This window comes from Linepithema humile, chromosome 7 (assembly GCF_040581485.1).
Source record: "Linepithema humile isolate Giens D197 chromosome 7, Lhum_UNIL_v1.0, whole genome shotgun sequence".
NCBI lineage: Eukaryota > Metazoa > Arthropoda > Insecta > Hymenoptera > Formicidae > Linepithema > Linepithema humile.
The window spans coordinates 4264088-4281431 of record NC_090134.1 but is presented as its reverse complement, the minus strand read 5'-3'; the positions used below and the strand labels follow the sequence as shown (position 1 = coordinate 4281431).

Here is a 17344-nt window from a genome sequence, read left to right as displayed (position 1 = left end):
TTTTTTCATATCTTCTCATTTAATTTCTACAACTATAGACACACATAGCATTTTTTGTTTGAAAAATAAATACTCAAATTAAAAAAGGATTGTTTTCAATCATATGTGCTTTTCGCACAAGTATATTCTCACATGGCTTCGATGACTGTCAGGTAAAATAATTGTGACTCAGAGACCACCCTAGGCGAAGGATTAACGGAAATGCTTACAATATTCTTTCATCGTAAATACTTGTGTACCCATGGATATTTGTGTATTATGTTTTACAACTTCGTAATCTTTCTTTAAATATTGGCATTCCTCGGTATGGGAGTTCCGCCAACGCGTAGCAAAAAAACTTTCTGCGCGAATAGAGACATGTTCTCGGCTCGAGTTGTATATTTGTACCCTCGACTCGGCCGTGATTGAGAGGCAAAGCCGATGCGGCCGAATGCTCGCCGGACCGTGCACCGTTTTGGCTTTAGCGCAATATGTCGGGGTAGAAGATTATCTACGTAACTGTCTCGGGAATACGGAGTCTGACAATGGCGCTCTTCCATTCTGCGCCGCATTCACGGAGGGGAAAGTCTCGCGAAGACTCGAAGTAAGAGATTCGAGTCGCTTTGTCAAGAAGGCAAACGCGCCTAAACGGCTGGTAATGGGAGCGGAATCAAAATACAATTGTCCGCCATGGCAGTTGTGGAAATGCGGATTTTGCGCTACATGACACAATGGCAGTGCGAGGGGAATAATGTTGTTTTAGGGCGATATCTCGCTCGTCAATTCGACAGCGATTTTTTTCGTCAAGCAACAGCGACGCAGAGAGTTGGAAATTGAAATAGATATGACTTAAAAGCACGGAAGTTACATAGTTCCGTATTCATGTAGAATATAATTTATAATTCTTTGAATAAATTTTTTTCCTGTTCTGCAAAAACATCTGCAAGAATATAGTAGAAAAGGAAATATTTCGTCGAAATTTTCTCAATTTTTTTATATGTATTGTATGCGTATTTTCTGCGTATTTTATACATATATTTTTTATATATGTTGCAAAATACAATGGTAACAAAAATGAGATTAAAAATTTATACAAAAAGTTCTTTAACATCTAAATAAATCCTGGCGCCTTTGGGGCTTAAGTCACTAATAAAGCCAGAAAGATTGTAAAGCAAAAATTTTGTATAAACTTTATATAATCGCATCAGAATATTTAGATTGTTCAGATTAACTGTGACAAAGGAAACAAAGAGAAAATTTTCGTGTCAAATTATAATCCAAAATAATAACTAAAATTATAAACCCAAAATGATCGCAAAAGTAAAAGGGTAGAAAAATTTCTTTGGTTCGCCACAAAATCTTAGCATAGAGTGATGTTTTAATCTTTTAATCAAAAGTTAATATCAAAGAAAAATATCGTCACTATTCATGATTTAGTTTTGTTTTACCTTTGTATTAAATATGACGAACGACATTCTCGACATTCTTACCTTCTGTTTTTTTACCTTTTACTTCCTAAGCCGCATCGAACAAGATTCTTTTTCTGAGATTTTTGTTTTCTCTTTATAGTGCCGCCTAAAGCTAAATCTCGAATGTTTTGAGCCAAAGACCAATTTTTACAATTATATTACAAAGTATATTTTTATGATGTAAAACAGTTACAAAGTTGCTGCAAAGTGGATTTTATTACAAATAATTTTATTACAAAGAGTATTACAAGTAATTAGATAAAAATATTTAATTAAAATTGATCGTATACTTTTACGCAAAATTAGAGCTTCTATTCAAACTTTATTTTTAATTAGACTTCGATTCCTGCTTGGATAATAACATTTATTATAATAACATTTATTATAATAACATTTATTATAATAACATTTATTATAATAACATTTATTATAATAACATTTATTATAGAAAATCGTTAGCCGGAAGTTTTACAACCCGAATTTTTACGATTTGATCTTTGAAAAGAATCGTAAGGTACAATCTTGCAAATTACGTTGACATTTCTATGGTTAAGGCGCCTTCCCTTTTGAGACGTTGTCCAACAAAACCGTCCTAGCTATCATATGGTCGACTAGAGCTATAGATTACTATAGACATCAGTCTAGTTCCGTTTCAAACTTCGAACCTCGATTGAAAATGCTAGTACAAAAAGACCGACATAGAACCTACAGAAAAGCTGCGTTAATTGAGGATAATCTTACAGCTTGAACTGACTCTTTCCTAGGTCGGAAGGTTTTTTACTAACAATAAGCTCTTACACTCACCTGGCTACTATATCAGGGAAATCTATCCCTAGTTTCCTATCCTAATCTATATCCCGTTTCTACTAATTGTCACGGTCGTAAACAATGTTTTAGTGAAAAATAAAATACGGTAAAAAAACTTTAATTTTTACATTTTTATTTCTTGTCACTGCTAAGATATCTTGAAGATATTTTGAATTTAATTATTTAGATAATAGCTGGTAAGTGATATATAAAGTGATATATCACTCACCAGTGATATAAAGTGATATATAAATAAAAATATTTTTTGGGAAAATTGCATTTAAGTATTTCATTTCTGTTTAATTTCACTTGAGAAATATTACTAATGAAGCAGTAATTTTTCTTTTTGTAGCGTTTTAATTAATCATTGCAATCTTATGCTATTAATCGAATTTCGTTATGCAATTAAAAGACAAATGTTAGGCGATTATTATTTATACGATTATATTTGCTATTATTTTACTATTCTGTTTTTTACAATTTTAATTTGACAGAGTTATTCTTTCACATATAATAAATACTTTAATATTGCACGACGAGCGACTCGAGAGATTAGACGATCAAGATTTGCGTGACAAATCGTCAATTCGCTTATCGAAGGCGTGCCGGTGTGATTAGAACAATGACGGAGCATCTACCTGTTGCTGCTTACATCTAGATACTACCGCATGCATCAGCAACGTTGGGATGGTAATGTTATGGGAACTAACGAGCATATGGTCGGGGCAATATCGCACAAACGCGAGCATCGCCGATGCCCTCGCGTTTTACCTGATCGTTGGGGGAGTAAAAGCGATCGCCCTTCGACGATGAAACATACGAAAATCCGCCATATGCGCGGACTCGCGCTTATGAGAACACTCGAGTCTCCGGTTAAACGTAATTTGACATGGGAAGATCGCGTGAAAAGCACGTTGTATCGGCGATACAAAAGAATTTCTCAGCATGGAAGATGCTATGTGAGGAGGAATCATCAACGATCCATTGTTGCTTCACAGTAATTCATCATAAATACGTATTTTAATTTCGCGAAATTCTTATCAAAAATATTCTCATAAAAATCAAAACTTTATTTCAATCCCGTAGGGATAAAAATAAAGATGGATCTTGGGGATAAAATTTTTTCTCGAGTCAGACATTCGTAGATATTCATCAAGATTCGCTGATGCGACATAATACTGATCCGTCGACTTTTAACCCCTTCCGGCTGCACGACGACCATGAAGTTCTGCATCATAGATGCCGACAGAAAAAAAAAAAAAACGGAGGCGCGAAGACGTCGACGTCCGTTAGTCGGGCGGAAGTTCAGTGTTATGAAAATCAGACGTCGGTTGATCTGGTATACGTAACGAACTTTCCGGCGTTTTCGTGTTCTCAAAGTGGGCGGTGCAGAGCGCGGCGACAAGTAGTTGCACCGGCCAGTAGATCAGAAATCAGAGACGACGCACCTTGAGAAAGAGAACGGAGCAGCTCCTTAAGGAGTACCTTGCAAGACGCGCATCCATCCTGGGCGGGGACATCCGGCCTCTGGTTACGCATTCATCTATGCGCAAAATATAAGACTGCTCTTGTCGTTATATCAGAAGAAGGAGAAGGAGAAAAAAAAGTAAGACGATCGGTGGGAATCGTTTCTGGAACCAACTCGGCAGAGAGGACTTCATGATGCAACGTATTTTTGACGCAAGTATTATTTCTTCAAATATTTTCTCCCAAGTTTATTCTCATAATTCGATTCCTCTTGAAAGAATTGTGTTTTATTCGAGTTGAAGCAAGTCTAACGAAAACAATTTTCTTATATTTTTGTCTGCGATCGTTGCTATTTATATTATTATATAATGCTGTTGCAAAAATTTACTGAGCTTTTTCAATCATATAATATTTATTATTATCTTGCTTATACGAATTTATTTTGTTTCATAATTAATATACAATTAAGAGTTCTGTACTCTTTTCATCAAGATTCAAGATTGCACAGTGAAATTAGTGTGGATGACACTTTTTCAGCGAGATAATCTACTTCCTACGCTTTAAACTTGCAATGGCCGACTATCACGATAAGGCCACTCCCATCTCGGAGGCCCAAGAAAGATGTAAGAAGCATCCCCGTCGATTCGCGTAGTCGTCTACCCGCACTGACTGTAAAGCGCAGCTCTGAATGGCCGCTCTGAAAAAGCGCAGCGTCTCGACCAAGTGACGTAACTCGAGCCCGCTGTCAGTGCTGACAGTACGCTGACAGTTGATCCTTTGTTAGTATCCTTGCTTGCCCTCATCCACTCTTGTACTCTTTTTTTTCTCTCTCTTTCTTTTCGGAATAAATATAAATTTTTTAATGCTTATTTTTTTTACTCAAGTACCAAAATCAAGTGCTATTTGACGATGTTGTGGTTAAGATCTGTGCCACGGTGAACATAAATTATGTTTAGTATTTAATTTTTAATGGCTTCTTGTCTAAGTATCGCCAATTACAACGTTTAGACTATTTTCATTTCTCCTCCTTTATGTAATATGTCTTTCTATTTTTTTGTCTCACCCTTTCTTCCCTTTCAGAACGTGGTGTCTCGTCTTCTGACAAGACCTCGTCATCCCTTTCACAAGTAGCGCGTCTTTTTTTCGCCGATTCTTCTTACCCTGTTAACGAGTACCCCCGTCGTTCGCTCCCATTTCGCCTCTCCTCGGCTTCTCGAATTTCCATCGACGGCATTTCGGCGCTCGCCTTCTCCTTTTTCATTCGCATCCTCGCCCGGACGATTCGCCTTTTGACGAAGTGCTTCTTTAGTTTGAAAACGCGCGTCATTCAATACTCCCGCCCGCGCCAAACAAAGCGCTTCCGGAAGCGCCGTGAGACTTAACTATCTCGCCGCGTCGCAGGTAGTTGATGTTGGCTGATTTACTCACTTCGTGTCGAAGCCAACGTAACATCGATAGACAAAAATTTCAAAGAAAAGGAAATTTTCAGAGAAAAAAAAAGCGAGAATAAAGATAATATAAAGATAATAATAGAAACGCAAATGTTCGATTATTGAAGACTTTCACTTTATTGGTTAAGTTTTTAGAAATTGTACGAAATGTATAATATAATAAAATTACGTTTATCTCTTTTTTTATTACCTATTATATAAGAAAAATTAAAACTCATTACCAGTATTTTTTCTAAATTTTTTTTCCATCTTTTCTACACAAAGTGGAAAATACTTTACATACCAACTCTTTTGTGTTTTACTATACTATCCATCGCTTTAAGCAAGTAAATCAGACAACAAAGTTTTAGTCAAAATGCTCAACCTCGTAAATGATCAAAGCTAAACCCATTCTCCTGAATAGAACAAAAAAAACAAAAAGAAAACGAAAGTTTATGACATGTCGGGTTGTTTGTAGTTTTATGACAGCAATTTATGATTACAATGTCGACGAATTTAAAAGTGACACATTAGAAACCTTGACTATTTAACACAGTGACTGCCGAGGTTGAGAAAAATATACCGTAAGCTTTATGTTTCACCTTTTAAGAAAATAGAAATTATGTGAAAATGTATAAGAACTCTTCAAAGATAGAATTCAAAGATCTAAAAAGAGTTTACATTATGAATTCATTTATATTGAAATATTTATGATTTATGATATTCACATGTTCATCTTTAAATAAAACTCAATAAAAGTTCGTATAATAAAGCAATAACTTCTTTCTTGTCAAAATGAATATCTTTTTCACTAACGTACTCTGTTTATTTTCCGAAAATTTAATGATTTTATATATTACTATATAGATACAATTTTTCCATATACAGAATGTCCCTAAAATTTTGACAAAGCGCTCGTGTGCAGGTAGAGTGGACTAAACTGAGTCGAAAAGTCCTGTACCATTTTGCAATTTTCGCGGTCGCTAGACGCGCGGTGAGTTGTTTACTACGAGCGGCAAAGCCCGCTCTGAGATACAATTATCTCCTGTTTTTTTATTGTATCCCGCCGCGCAATTTTAGGAACACCCTGTACATCTTGGAGAAATGCAGCATTTTAAACTTTATAGAATTTTACGAAATTCAACCTTGCAGATTTTTCTTAATGCAACAAAAAATAAAACAAAAAGATTAAAGCCGACAAAAGCAATGCCGAAAAGCAGAAAATGAGTCATAACGCATTAATTCGACATAAATTTGTATAATAAACATCAGGCAATATTTAATGGCTCTGTTGTCGCAGAAAGACTAATCCCAGACTTGAAACAAAAAATATATGGAGGCACTAACGGTTCGTTGGATTCGAAAAAAATCGCACATCTAGCAGACCGTAATAAAAGTCGACTATAAAAACTGTTATGTGAAAAGTGGTCACATACATAGCTAAATCCACACGTTGCTGCATAAATGCAGCGTGGTGAATCATATAGTTAATAAATATATATCATAGTTAATCTTTTGTAGAATTTAATTTATTTTTAATAACGTTTTTAATTTACGTTTCCATAGAATCCGAAAAAACTGTATTTTATACTAATTTTAATATTTTAAAGATATAACATCTTTAAAATTATTGATTTATTAATAAAGATGTTTTTTCTAAAAATTATTGACAAAATTGTCAAGTCTATAATTTCTCAATTAAAAGTAGTCAAAATTCTCGACTAAAAATCTAAGAGTATTCATAAATTAGGCTTTAGAGAGATAACATCTTTTACATTCAATTTGGATTACTTTATGCTATTGTGTGTATCTCATCAGGCGGAAGTAGATAATTGCTAACCAGAAATCGCTAATCGAGTATCATCGATCAATCTTTCAATTTTGTCGACAAAGTAGCGCGAGATAAACGCAGGTCGGAGGAGAGGAGGAATCCACGGGGCGGGATGTGATTCATGCGAAGCATAGTATACGATGTTTAAGGCAGGGGGTGGCGCGACGAAGAGAGGGAAAGAGAGAAATTCGAGGGAGGATATAGGAAAAGGAGGGAAAACGGAGCGCACGTGTTTCTTGTATGGAAACGTTCACACGGGGACCATCGTCGTCGGTTAATCTAATCATTTGAACGTAAGGTATATCGTATATACAAGGTGCTCCTTTCCACTCGCAGAATCCCTGTGATCCATTCAATATAAATTTTTATTAACGCAAATATTTGTATACTCGACTCTGGAATTTAAATTGAAGTTGGAATTTAACTCTGGAATTGCATTAAAGTCTATTTGATGTCAAACAAAATATAGGAAAAGTCACGTACACGACAACGTATAATTTATAAATATTTTTCCTCTGATGTGCGCAAAATTTTCATAATTTGAATATGTCATTTTTAATTTGATATCTAATCTGACTAATATCATTCTTAAACTGATCTATTATTCAATTTATAGGACGAAAATTATACGACGCGAAAATCACGAGACATCTGAGACACCCTGTGCACTAAAGGATCCGTATACGTGCAGCATCCTTCCTCCGCCAATCCCTCATCCCGCGACGCCGCCTTCGGTCGCGACGCCTGATCTCTATTCGTCCCCGCGGCACACGACATTTCGCAGTCCGTGTCAATGCGACCCCCGTTGAGAATTCCATTATCGCGGCCACGATTTATGCCTGTCCCGGCCCGCGAACGACGAACGCGCACTCCTCCGTTGAAATGGAAGCGAGCGTCGTCATCCTGCCCCCCTTTGTGCCTCGGCGATGGCGCGCGCGAAATGTATGTCGTGGATGGGGGTGGTTTTCATAAGCGACGCTATTTTCGCGCCGAGCGACCTTGCGGGGGTTGGATGGCGTCTGATTTATAGTAATAGAAAAGGTGACGAGAGCTGGGAACCGGGCAATGTGTCTACGAATGTGATCTCCACATCGATTATTTAGATCCATGTCGTTTTTACAAAAGCATTCACCGTGAAATATAGTTATACAACCGTAAATTCTGAGATTAATCTGAAATCTTTGAAAAATCCTTAATAAAAGATTTATTGAACAATTATCGTTCATTTTGTAGTTTCTTAATCTTTATACGTCTTAAAAGTTGAAATTTTAAAACACGCCGTAGCGTAATAAAATGTTATAAATTTATATATGTGTACTGCTAAATAATACTATTAGTAGATAAATTATTGCATCCAGCTAATTAAATTTTAAAATTAATTTAAATTATTTTAAATACAACACATCTATTTTTTATTAATCTTTTTTTCAATTGTTATATGTAATATGTGCTCGATGATACATATAAGAGATAGAGTGCGCGGAGGAAGAAGGGGATGTGGCAGATACTAGGCGCTAACAGAGCCATTAAGGAACGGAGAAGGGGAAATGTATGCAGAGATCAGATCACCACGCCTTCCATGACATCCGCCTACGGTTGGCTCCCGCATGCGCGATGAAATGCCCGGCAATGCGCCTTGTGGTTGTCGTTCGTGTCAGAATGATGCACAATGTGACATACATTTAATTATATACATTGTACGCGACCTGTTTTACGCGGAACGGAGGCTCCCTGTCTCTTTCGGCGTACGCCGCCACGTGTGAATTTCTGCTGTTGCGCTTCAGGCAACAATGTTCTATATTATTGTGTTTAATAAATTATACGTTAAATATATGTTCCGAAAATGATACTTTCTCAATTGTGGTTAAATTTGGGTAACGCAGCTACAATGATATATCATGATGACTCATTGTTAATGTATTCCTAATGTGATGTTTTACACTAACATGTAAAAAAACCAATGTCTATCATTTATCAATACGTGCCACTTTTCTCGTCGCCGAAAATATATTTTCACGTAGTTACATTTCGTGTGCAAGTAATTTCGCAAAATTGAAGCGATTAAAAATAGCAAAAGCAATGAACTATTATAGACTCGTTTATTTGAGAGAAACTAACTTACCGAAGCGTGGATGCTAACGTATCGAAAACAATGAAGAGTCGGGAAAAAAGTGCGGAGGGTATGATCGCACCATGCCTTTAGCGTCGCGAAGTAAAGTTGCAATGGAAATTGTAGAGCACGTCATGCAACCCATTTGCACGAAACGCATTCACCCTCTATGCACGTGGCTCACGTGAAAGTCCATGAGAACTAACGGTGGCGGCGTAGTGCCATGCAATCGTCATATGGAGCTCATTAGTCAACTAGCTGATGACGCGCGATACCATCCACGCTCGAGTGCTTGCAGCTACACGAACGCGTAGAACGAAGCAAATCGAGCGGTCAATTAGCGTGCGTTTTGTAATTTCAAATTGATGGAAAAATTTAGAAACGGTACCATCATTATCTTGTAACACTTGCTATTTTTTATACAAGACTAATCTGTTAATAAAAAATTCCGCGTCTTAGCAAATATATTTTCTTCGTATTCAGATATTAATACTATCAATTTGTTTCTATCAATAATTAAAAAGGATTCTTAATTTAACAAATTTACATGAATGGAGCAAAAAGATTTACGCTCGTGCGAAAACGCGAAAGGTGACGTTCCGCTTAGGAATTAATCGGAGCAAGAGTAGCCGACGCGGATTCCACAATAGCGCAGCGGGTGCTTGCGATATAAATATTTGTCTCGCAGGAGAGCACACGAGGGTGCCGAGACAAGTGCGAGCTACCGGGAGGGATGGAGTACCTTACGGAGGGCATCGGGAAATAATGGCGTGCACGCGTGTGCGAACGTATTCGTGAATACATACGAGGTCGGGGAGTTGTTCGGTCGAGAAAAGCCCTCGCTCGCTCCCTCTCTCTCTCACTCCGATACTCGAAAAACAAAAACATCTTGGCCAACATGCGGGCTGATGTCTTCACCTTTCAGGAGAGTTTTGTGGGAAAGTTCGTCAGACTTCTCCCCTATCCACCTTTCGATCCTTCGCGGAAACGTTTATCGGGACGAGAAAAGGGAGCTGCAGTCTTCATGATAATCATAGTTATGATGCAAAGCCGTATTTCAAAGAATCTTCGTGCAGAGGGCAAAACACAAGATTCTTTCATTCCGTTTTTTTCCGTCATTACATCACGAATTTGTTTATACGGTCCTTCGCTTATTTAATTTTTTGTAACATTATTTGCTAATTCCTTCTTACGAAACTTAATATTTTGTTCATTTTTATAAAATAAAAAAGATCTTTTCTCATGTACCTTCGATTAATAATAATTAATTGCAGAAACGAGGACAAATTCTCCTGAGAAACGTGCGATGATTGATTCGTTCGCATACGCGCAAGTAATATCGGACATAACAACATTAAGGTTCTCGTTTCGTACCCTTTTGGACGAAAAGCGGATCTCCCCCTCTTGTCAAGGATCTATATTCACAATGCCGCATAATGCTGGCTCCTTGGGATGGCAAGGACAAATCACTTAACGCGGACGCGGTTGCACCCGACGCTAGTATAGCGCCGGCATCCGATAGCTCGCGATGTGACAAATTACTCCTATATTACGGTCCGCCGATGACGCGCAGAATCGGAGATAAAAAATGGAAGGCAATCGCTCACGTCCGGAACTTAATTAGCGAAATATGAGTTTGGACGCATAGTAGCAATAATTCCATAATAATAAATGTCCTTATCTCGCCGTGCGACTTTAATTGCTATGTGAGAAAATTATGACAAATCGAATTTATGCAGATCGAAAAAAAATCAAATTTCATAACCGTTATCTAATTTTTATTCGCTCAAAGGATATTTACGGCTATCGAAAAGTTTCTGGATTTATTACGGTTATTCGCAAATTGCAATACACGGCTTGTGTCGGTAAGATTGATATGCAAACTTGATTGCGAAGTTTCGTAAAGAGACGATAATCAGAATCTCCAGATGAGATGCCTTGTATCTAAAGATATTTTTATAAAATGATTAATGCACAAATAAAATGGTAATTGGATAAAGAGATATATTAAATGTAACATAATAAAATGCAGCATTTATGTGCTGCATTTATTTTAAGATTATTACTGTTGAAGATAGATGCATGGTCATAAAACAACATAGCATATAAATTTCTCATCCATTAAATGTTATTAATAATTCTCACGCTATTTAATCGCGATATGAACGTGAAAAAAGACATCCCGGATATCGTCTAAAATCAGAGCTATTGATGTAGCTTCAAGATAAATATTTGTCGTATGCAAGGCAGCGACTTGTTCGACGCTATTGTCAGCGTCATTGTTAGTGATTCGAGGAGCCGTCATTGAAATTCGTTCGCCTTTATGCATGTAGTAACCGTTGGATCGTTTGGATCTCGAAATACGCGCGTCAGATCATCAGGAAGATCGTCCAGGAAGATCGAAATGCGACGACATTTCAAGTTTTGTGGGCGTGCGTCCCAAGAAGTCCACGAGAGGAGGACAAGAACGGCTCCTGGAGGGGAACAAAAGGGGGCGGATAGGCTTTGAATGGACGCAGCATTCAATGTTTTATCGAAGATCTATGTTGGCTGAATGCCTCCGTCGACTACCTTTGTACTCGGTCGCGTTGCGAGGCGTGCAGATCCTTCGTTTATGAAATAGGGGCGTGGGAGGAGTGACGAGCCGCGAAGGACGAAGGATACGCCGAGCTTTCATTTTCTCTCTCTTTATTTCGCCGTCGAGTGGAACTTCCCTCGGTTGTGATGGAGGCAGCGTGCACAGGTGGTACACCCTCTTAGTACCTTCATGCACCACTAATTTTCCGCTCGTTATCCTCTGTAGGTGGTCATTCAGAGCGTTTTCTGAGATATTTCTTCCGTACCTGGCTCCGTAATTATTTGTAATGTGCTGAGATTGCGCCAATTTTTTATTTAAATTGTATGATATTAATATTCCGACGTACTCACAAAGAGAGAGAAAGAGAGAAAAAGAGAAAGAGAGAGAGAGAGAGAGAGAGAGGGTCTTTACAAGATGTTAGAATTAGAATTACAGCTCTCTTTTTTTAAATATTAAAAGAGAATTCCTCAAAAAGAAATTGAAACTTCAATTAGAACTAAAGAATTTTTATATCAGGATGCTAACTTCACACACCCGCTAGTTTTAGAATTCATTAAAGATTTAGAATAAAAAATTAGCATCTTTTTATTTTTATATTTACATTTAAAAAGATACTAATAATTCGTTATTTTTTTTTATTCCAAAGTCTCTTTCTTTTAGACTTTAGTTATTTTAAATTTAATTAAGACTTTATATCACGCAACGTAAAATATTTTTTATTGTGATGTTAAACTTGCGTAATTTTGAGGTTCTTCGAATCATTAAATAAAGTATCAGTTTTTAAAATTTTTTATAAAAAGAGAAATCTCTATATATATAAATCTCTATATATCCACTTTAGTCTTTCACATTCTGCAAGCTTTTCCAAAATAAAATTCTAAAAGCCAAAAATCTTCTAGTTTTTGCGCCTTGATCTTTCAATCCACCACCCCTTCGAATCACGCGGCATATTTTTATTCCTCCAATTGTAACGCAATCTAAAGTTTCTTCCGTCACGAGCAAATATAGAGACTTATTTTAAAGTAAAAGTGTATCAAAGTCACGTGCACCCCCGCGAGGTGAATGAGTATCACGTGTTTGCGCTTCCACTTTTACGACGCTCATCCCGTTCCGGGGTTGCACCCTCTCGAACACGCACTTCTAAATAGTGGTTCGTCGCACTATGTCTGATCACGTCCTGATTGTCAGCGCGAGGGCAAAGGGGATTAGTGTTTCAATTATTTGTACAATAAGGAGCGTGACCGGACGGCCGGCGTCGACCGGCGATATATCGAGTGGCGAAATCACGTGGCCGTGTTTATTCGCCGTCGAAACCGTAGGCGATTGGTCCTTTGAACGCTGCTCTTCTATTAATCCAACACGCCGTATCGGTAATCCGACCGTACGGCGGTAAGACCTTCCTTCTTATTTATCGACTCTCACCTGTATCAGGTGAGAGTCACCTAGAAAACGCCTCTGCGTATCTACAAGGTTAGACATGTGGCTGTGATCAATCGAAAAATTTAAAAAATTTTTTAAAATATATTTTCGCTCAAAAGAACTGCTTTATAAAAATCTAAGTAGCGTAGAAAATTTATGTAGATATATCTTTTATATTTATTATTAATCTCATGTTTAGCATCTCTCATTTTTATTTCAATAATATTTTATGTTAAAAAGATCTAAAAATGTGAAAATGATGGAAAAACTCATTATAAGAAATATGCGGCTCGATGACAAATGTGAAGTACAATTTTATTCCGATTTAAGCTTTAATTAAAGTGAAACGCATTAGTGTCATTGAAACATTATTGAACAGGATATTGGTTCTTTAAATGAGAATATTCTTGAAGCAATTTTCGAACGTGTAAATTATCGTTGGAAGAATAAATTATAATTGATACCAATTTAATAAAATAAATGCCATCATGTGCGTTTTTATTGTGTGTTTGGTGTGTAATTTGCATAATTTTACTTGATGCGCCGCGTATCATTCATTGAATCGATTCCGAGCTGTCCATTTTCATGATAGACTCGATGATGTCCAGCAGATTTATTAGCATTATTTATGAGACTATCTCTGCGAGACCTCGAAGACAAGGAAAAAAGCTTCCAAGATAAATAATCATGCTGTACACCAATCAAGCAATAGTAAAAGGACAAACAAGAAATATATGCATATATTTTAAATAAATAAATCTAGCCACAAGGAAGAAAAAAAAAGAAGCGAATGGATATCTCTATTAATGATTGCCCAATATATTTGATAATTATTTCCGATTGTAATAATATAAAATTTATATATTATATCAAAGATTTTTTAACACAACTATTTGCAGATGATAAACTTTTCGTTGCGGCGTAAGTCGACTTGAACTATTTTGCAAAATTTATAACATTTTTCACAGGTGAGAAAATCATGCTTTCGTAACTTGATATTTTGAGAACTCTGGGAACCGTAATCATACTTTCATGATTATTGCTCAAGACAGATCATTATTAACATCAACGTAGGCGTCGAATTGTCGAGACGTATTCGAAGAAGAAAATTGCCCGGTTTCCAAGGACGTTCACTGACCCGTGACAAAACGTACAAGTATCTCACAATACCGCCTGTCTGTGGCGCCACGATAATGAAGAATCAGTATCGTTACATGACACGCAATTATTAATCTTGTCGTGCGTGAATATTCTCAAGTTTCGTTTCAATCGCCGCGGGCGATATTTAATAGATATCGCGTTTTGAAATTATTTTACAAACGAGCCGATTTTACATAAAAGCCTATCGACTTATTAGACTAGTAGAATTAATTTACGCGTGTTACACAAATTGCATTTATTTATTGTTTCAACTTTGTTATTAATTTCCTACAGAAGTCAGAAATGAGATTATTTCCCTACATTATAAAACAATATTCGACAATGTTGCACGTGCTGCGAGTACACTCAAAAAAATGATCTTGCAATAATAGCTAAAATTTTCTAGGTGTAAAAAATTAACTAAAACAGATAAATGATTAGCAACTGTTGTGATATTGCATATGTAATTACTTAATCAGTTTAGATGACAGAAACAGAATATATATCTGTATTGTTTGTGAACTTTAAAAAAAAAGTTTCTCTAAAGCGCCTATCTATATAAGATCAATCACGTGTTAGATCATGCAATGAATAACATTTAGCAATGGTACCTAAATTTTTCAGAAGCTATTGCTAGAACATTACTGCTATAAATTCTATATGTGACAAACAATGTTTTCACAGATACGAAAAATAGCGATACATTCTTGTTGCGATATCTAGAAATCTAACTACATCAGCAAAATATTTTTTTGAGTGTAGGGAAACAGCTTCGATTTTAATGTAACCTGTTGAAAAAAAAAATTTAAGGAAAAGAAACGCAAATGTTAGTACTTGGCTTTGACAGATTCTTCACATCTGACGTCTCGATTCAAGAAATATCGTGCGTGCTACAAATACGGAAAAAATTTTGATTCCGTTGTAATTCAGCACATATCCTACGGCAATGGAAATAACTATGGCCTTCGTGTACATCGCGCAAATGGACATTATGCTTAATAAATATATGCAAATGGAGACCCTGAAAATTTTCCTTTAATTTCATACGTGTACCAGCAACATTAACGATCCTCTATTCTCACGGTAATCGCTTGATATCGTGATGTGCACATTATCCATTTACTTTCTGGACATAGTAATAAAGTTATAAAGCACTTTTTGTGCCAGGAGTAAAAATTGGTTCAATTTTTTCGTAATTTTTGAAATAACTGGTATACAGTTTATTATTATAAAGCGCATGAAAGTACGCAAATAATATGAATTCACTCACCGGTCGTTGTACCCTAGCTAAGTACGCCATCCAGCTATACCTAAAAAAGTAAATATATATGTACATATATTATTAAAAATCATATACATTTTATGTGAATTAATTACTACATATTACAAGGAAAAGTAAAAAGAAAAAAAATTACCGAAAGATTTGATTTCTTAAATGTTCCTTTACTTTTTGATTTTCTCTAATATTTTAAAATTCAATAGATGTTTAATAAATATTTAATTATATATATATTAAGCACACATGTATTGTAATTTTTTAATAAATACAAATTTTAATGATGAATATGTAATGATGAATAAATGCGTTGTCACAATTATCTATGTATGCATATTTAGATAATAATTATTTACCAGCTAGGATATTGAAGTGTGCTCGATCCCCATTGCAAATTCCTCCTCATTCGTTGATTATTCTGTATCAATTTCATTCAAGAATAACAAGCTCCATTGCTGAATATCGAACACCCACACTTGTCAGTCATACGCACTTCACTTTCACTTTTGCACGGATCCACGTCGCGTATTTGCTACGCTGTGATTTACGAAAACATGAGATAAAACAACTTTTATGCCGTAACGCGTTCACACACACGCAATTATACCTAGCAATATTACACACTCACTCGGAAGAAACGACAAACCGTTTGGCGAGGTTACACATAGGTCGTCAATTACGCACACAACATAATTATGTTTCATCCGATTTAATTCCGAATAAATTACAAATAAAAAGTACACGACTTCGATTCGATTTCTTAAGCAAACATATTATTTTGCGTTTTTGTAGTATCAAAATCTGTACTCACTACTGTAAGATCATAACCTACTTCAATGATCCGGCCACCAGACAGACAGAAACAGACGAAACACCATTAATCGCGAACACTCGTAATAAATACTTGTATTATGCATTGCCCGTCAAAGTGACGACTTTGTTCAGCACTTCTGATATAAATTCGCACTCATTATCTACTTTGAATTAATAAAATACACAATTAAATCGCGGAGAATTCGTATTCCGTTTTTTATACCACGCATAATAGAGATTAATATAGTGGCCGAAGGATGGCGCCCTTAGCAAATATTTCAACGGTTGATAATGTAAGTAGCACTGATACCGATCGTCGAAATATTCGATAACATGGGCGCCACCTGTGGTCATTATAATAATCTCTACTATGTATAATGCAGTGTGGTGTAAAATAGCGCGAATACTCCGCGATTTTTTGTGTATTTTATTAATTAAAAGTGCATAATGAGTGTGAATATAAATTCCGGTATAAACCGAAAGTGCCGATCAAAGCGACGGGCGATGCAGAATACGTATATTTATCATGAGTATTCGCGATTAATGATATTTCGTCTATGATTCGACGGTCGGATTATTGAAATAGGTTATAATTTTAGTGAGAGTATAGATTTTGATGCTACAAATATGCAAAAAAAAAAAAAAAAAAGAAATACAGTTGTGTGTTTTTTATTTGCACGTTAGAAATTTAACTCGTCGAAATTAAATCGGAAAAATGCAGTCGTGTTGTGTACATAACGGATTTCGCATAATTGCGCCAATTTTTTATTTTATTTACTGTTATTTGCTTCATGTGTTTCCAATGTAAAGGCAAATATTTGCAGTCAACAATATTTCATCAATACAATTCCCGTAAGTATATTTTATTTTCGATACGCTATGGGCGCATGGTGCATTTGTCGTTTATACATAGCATGCTAAAAATTCAACTCGGAATTAACTTGAATAAAATGTAATTTTTATGATTTCTGCGTGTCTATCGAAACTTATTTGATGGCACAGTTTTGCTTTAAATATGATGTGAT

The 17344-nt window shown here is 36.0% G+C and overlaps 1 protein-coding gene across 1 annotated transcript in view; it reads right to left on the bottom strand.

Moving 5' to 3' along the window:
• LOC105668270 (cuticle protein 3) overlaps nucleotides 1–17100 on the bottom strand; it is a 56399-nt gene extending 39299 nt beyond the window's left edge. Inside the window, exons 1-2 of the mRNA XM_067358706.1 lie at nucleotides 15863–17100; nucleotides 15501–15540 (exon numbers count right to left, since the gene is read on the bottom strand). The gene's annotated coding sequence lies outside the window, so the exon portion shown is untranslated. The remainder of the gene's footprint in view (nucleotides 1–15500; nucleotides 15541–15862) is intronic.
• Nucleotides 17101–17344: the final 244 nt, after the last annotated feature.